Here is a 5,692-nt window from a genome sequence, read left to right as displayed (position 1 = left end):
TTCATGTATGATTTTTTTTTTCATTTTTTTTTTTTTTTTTGGCCGGGGCTGGCTTTGAACCCACCACCTCTGGCATATGGGGCAAGCGCCTTACTCCTTTGAGCCACAGGCACCACCCTATAAATTAATTTTTTTAAAAAAAGAAACCTCTCTTCCTTGTGGTAAACTGATCATGGCTCCCAAAGATAGACCCATGTCACAGCCTTTAAAAACTATAAATATGACTTATTTCAGAAAGAGCATCTTTACAGATAGGATTAAGTGAAGAATCTTGAAATAAGGAGATTTTCCTGCACTATGTCAGTGGGCCCTAAACACCATCGCAGGTGTCCTTGTAAGAAGGAGGCAGAGGGGATCAGACACACAGAGAAGGTGGAGGCAGCGACTGGAGAGGTGACCACAACCCAAGGGATTCGTGCAGCCACGGGCATTCCACAGGCTGAAGAGGCAAGGAGCCCCCAGAGCGAGTGCGGCCCTGTGGACAGCATGATTCCAGCCTTCTGGCCTCCGGATTATGACAGGATAAATTTATGTTGCTTGTTTTAAGCACTAAGTTTGTGTGGCTTGTCCTGCAGTTTGTTACAGTGGTGATAGAAGACTAATGTGCTACCCAAATTAGAAAAAAAAAAAAAAGCCTATATTTTCTTTGAATGATTTTAAAGTTTTACTTTTGCATTTTAATCTTTCATCCCTCTGGAATTTATTTCTGTCTTGAGGGACTGAGTTCAAGTCTTTTCCCTACAGATCTCCAGTGGTTCCCGTTCACTGAATTTGTAAGTCTGAGAAATGCAACCTCTTCACCAGGTGGATCCTTCCCATTTGTTAATATGTCACACCCTTTCTTTTTGTTAGGATTTCTTTTATGTCCTATTATGACTTTTATGGTTTCACTTATTTTTAGAAAAAAGGACTTCTTTTAAGAGCAGTTTTAGGGGGCTCGGCATCTGTGGCTCAAGTGGCTAAAGCGCCAGCCACATACTCCTAAGGTGGCGGGTTCAAATCCAGCCCAGGCCCACCAAACCACAATGACGGCTGCAACCAAAAAATAGCCGGGCATTGTGGTGGGCACCTGTGGTCCCAGCTACTTGGGAGGCAGAGGCAGGAGACTCGCTTGAGCCCAGGAGTTGGAGGTTGCTGTGAGCTGTGATGCCACAGCACTCTACCCAGGGGGATAGCTTGAGGCTCTGTCTCAAAAAAAATAAAAAATAGCAGTTTTAGGTTCACAGCAAAATGCAGAAGGAGGTACAGAGGCTGCCCATGGACCTCCTGCCCCCACACCCACAGCCTTCCCCACCACTGGGGTCCCACACCAGAGTGGGGCATTAGCTACACTGGCGTGTCACTGTTACCCAGAATCCAGTTTACGTTAGGGTTCATTCTTGGCCCTGATGTAAATTACGGAGTTACCTTCTATGTGTCTGAACAAATAACAGCAGAACCTCTATAAGTGACCACTCAAGGGAGTGTAACAAACTGGTCAACATGAGGAGGTGGTCAACATAAGGAACTAGGCTGGCTGTACTGGTACAAACATGTGGTGCATGTCTGGTCTGTGAGAATTAGGTCAACTTAAGAGGTGGTCAGGGCAGGGAGGTGGTCAGCTGTGGAGGTTCCACTGTATTCTGTACCCACCATGATGGCACCCTTTCTTTTAGTTAGGCTTTCTTTTATGTCCTATTATGACATTTTACAGATTTCTCCATTTAGGTTTCCCCTCCAAAGCAGCTGTACCAGTTTGCATTTCACCAGCAACAAAGGAGAGCTCCCGTCACTCCACACTCTCGCCAGTGCCTGGTATTGCTGCGATTCTGGACTTGGGTCTTTCCAATAGGTACATAGTGACATCTCATTGTCATTTGGTTTTTTCACTTTTTTGTTAGATTATGTATCGAAACTGCATATATGTGTGAGTTAGAGGAAATTAAACGATGAGTGGCTTTCACAAGTAATGCTCCTCCCCCTCTTCCCTCCTTCCCTAACCCACCTTTCAGCCGGAAGCCCGGTAAGGCTGTCCAGGGCCCGTGATTTGCTCCAGATCACCAAGGAACTGAGCATCTCCTGTATTTTCTCTGCCATCTTCAGCAGAAAGTTGTCACAGATCCCAAAAAGGCTGTTGCATTTCCTGTATCCTGTCTGTACTTCGTATAGAAAGAAGGTTGCACGGGCCAAAGCACCTTCTCCTGGTCTTCCTATCTGGTGAGGAATGTCCTCCTGGAGGAATTCTGCCTGGGACCCACTGAGCAGACCTCCATCACAGGGCCAATGCCAGCTGCAAAGCACGCTGAGAGCTCCCGTATTTTTATGTGAGCATGCATACTGCCAACCCAGACAAAATGTAAGTCTTTTGTTTGTTTTTTGTAGAAAAGCAAGAATGGCTGGGCCCCTTCCCAGTTGCTGCAGTCAATTCCTAGGTACCCAACAGATTTCTGTTACTGTTACGAATGTGATCATTTTGCTCTACTGCAATTTTTAATTGGTTATCGTTAGTGGAAATAAAATTACTGATCTATGTATGTTCAACTTACCTTCAGCACTCGGGTGAAACTACTTTGTTGATTCTAATCATTTGTCAGTATTTCTTTTGGTTTTTCAAATTGGACGATTATAGCATCTGGAAATAGTGGCAGTTTTGTTTCTTCCTTTCCAATTTTTATTTCTTATCTTGAATTTTGGCTCTAGGACATATGCTGTAAGAGAAGTGATTTGGTTTTAATTTTCTTGCACCATTAAGGATGGTGGTTCCTATTTTCTCTGGTTTATATCCTCTCTCAGTTCAGGGAGTTCAGTTTTCTAGGTGTTTATGACATGAGTGAAAGTTTATGGGGGAAAGGGCAGAAGTCAAAATCTACTATGAAAATCATGAGGGATATTTTTTTCATTTAATTTATTAAGCCAGTTAACTACACAGATAAATATTATGTTTTGAACCAATCCTATTGGCTCAAGATATATTATTCTATTAATAATTTTTCCTTGTGGTTTGTACATGTACATTCATAGGTGTCATGAGCCTTTGACTTTGTCTTACCCATCCTTACCTGGTTGCGATAACAGAGTTCTTACTGACTTCATGAAATGAACTGGTTAGCTCTTGGTCTGTTTTAAAACTCTAGAACAATCTCTCCAGAGCTGGAGTGTCTGTTCATTGAATATTTCATAGCATTCCTCTATGAAGCTACATGGATTTTTTTCTAGTTATTGATCTTTGTCTGTCATTTCCACTTATTTATGATTCCTTCTCCATTTAGATTTTCTACTCATATTTGGCTCAATTTTGGTTGTTTTTATTATCTCAGGACATTTTCAATATCAACTACTTTTTTGGCCTTCTTTTGTAATTTTTTGAAGGTCAATAGTATCCACAATTATAGCTCCTTTTTTGTTCTCTCGTGATATTTATTTATGCCTTCTCTCCTTTTTATTAGTTAAATCTGCTTAAAATGTTCTATTTTATTAATCATTTCAAAAATCTTGCTTTGGTTTTGTTGATCAACTCTACTGGACTTCCTGGCTTTCTATTTCATTAACTTCTACTCACGTCTTTCACTTTCTTCATGCTGCTTTCTTCAGATTGTTGTTTTTACAGTTTCTTAAGGCAAAAGCTTAGCTAATTTCTTTTCAATTTGTCTTGTTTTCTAATAAATGCACTTCTGCTATAAATTCCCTTCTGAGAACCATTTTGGCTTTATCCCATAACTTTTTATGTGTACAACTTTTACAGTCATTTGGTTTTAAGTACTGTAACTTCCATTCTGATTTTCTCTTTAAAACATGAATTATTTAGAAGAGTTTTATTTTTTTTAATCTCCAGATGTTATGTGGGGATATCCTGTCTCTCTTTTTGTTGTTAGTTACTGTTTTTATTGCATTGCCCCCATTAGAATGAAGATTTGATGACTTCAGCCTTGGGAACTTATAGAATTTTCCTTATTGTCTAGCACATCAGTGGTCTCCAAACTTTTGACATCAAGGACTTTTTGGTTTGGGGAGGGGGGTTGAGACAGAATCTCACTATGTCACCCTTGGTAGAGTGCCATAGTGTCACAGCTCACAGCAACTCAAACTCTTGGGCTTAAACGATTCTCTTGCCTCAGCCTCCCAAGTAGCTGGGACTACAGGTGCCCACCACAACTCCTGGCTATTTTTTGTTGCAGTTGTCATTGTTCTTTAGCTGTCCGGGGCTGGGTTTGAACCTGCCACCCTCGGTGTATGTGGCTGGTACCATAACCACTATGCTATGGGCACCGAGCCAGGAAAACAGTTTTTACACAGACAGTAGGATAGAGGGGTGGGACAAAAGGCAGAGCTGGGGCAGTGATGTTTTGTGGCTGGAATCCTAACAGGCCACAGACCAGTATTAGTCCATAGCCCAGGGGGTTGGGGAACCACAGTACCATGTGACTAATTTTGATTTATTTCCCCATGTATTTAAAAAGAACAAGTACACTCAGTTGGCTGCAGACTTAATTAAATCTTCATATCTTTATGTTACAAATTATGTTCCCACATGATATGTCAGTTTTGGAGACATATGTTCCTTTCCTATGACTGTCATTACAAATTATCACAAACTCGGTGGCTTAAAACAACAGAAATTTTTCCTCTCCTAGTTCTGGAGGCCAGAAATCAAAAATCAAGGCATCAGCAGGGTGGTACCCACTCCAGACGCCCGGAGGAAGTTTCTGTCCCGTGCCTGTTTACTTACTGGCAGCAGCCACCTCCCTGGCCTTCCTGGGCTTGTGGACAGATTCCTGTAACGTCTGCTTCATCACGGCGGGGTCTTCCCCTCTGTGTTACCACCTCTCTCCGGACCTCTCTCTTATAAGGACACTTGTGATGACACATAGGGCCCATGTGGATAATCCAAAATGATCTCCTCTTAAGAGCCTTTAGTCACCCACATCCACAAAGACTCTTTTTACAAATAAGATAATATTTAGAAGTCACAGGGATTAGGACATGGACATATCTTTAGGGCCATCACTTGGCCCACTACAAGAAGGACACCCTAAAATCCCTCCAGGACTGTCAATTTTTCCTCATATTTCAAAGAAACAGCTGTATATCAAAGATACAGTATTAGATGGATTTGGTATATTATATCCCCTTGGTGCATTTTGGGCTGGGCATGGTGACTTATGCCTATAATCCTAGCACTCTAGGAAGCTGAGGTGGGTGAACTGCTTGGAAGCTGAGGTGGGTGAACTGCTTGAGCTCAAGAATTCAAGAGTAGCCTGAGCAAGAACAAGACTCCATCTCTACTAAAAATTAGAAAAGCTAGACATTGCCAGGCCCTTAGCTGGCACCTGGGAGTGCCTTGGGAGGCTAGGTCAAGGGAATCACCAAGAGTTTGAGGTTTGCTGTGAGCCCATGATGCCTTGGCACTCTAGCCAGGGTGACGGAGTGAGGCTCTGTCTCAAAAAAAGAGAGAGAGATCTGTCTCTGTCCTTCTTAATACTTTTTACCTTGAGTTCTAATTTGTATGAATATTGCTACATTATCTTTTATTAATTTTAAAGCTTTCCAAATCATTTTGTTTCAGCTGAGTTTACTTCATTTGTATATTGTCATGACTGATAAGTTTGGGCTTACATCTGCCATTACAACACGTTTTCTCTTCTTCATCCGGCTTCCTCTAGTTTCTTTCCCTCCCGTCTTCCCTAATTCTGCTTCCATTTACTCCTCTGCAAAA

Source organism: Otolemur garnettii, unplaced genomic scaffold, assembly GCF_000181295.1.
Source record: "Otolemur garnettii isolate 467f Iridium unplaced genomic scaffold, OtoGar3 scaffold00033, whole genome shotgun sequence".
Lineage (NCBI taxonomy): Eukaryota > Metazoa > Chordata > Mammalia > Primates > Galagidae > Otolemur > Otolemur garnettii.
Note: the sequence above shows the minus strand (reverse complement) of the source record.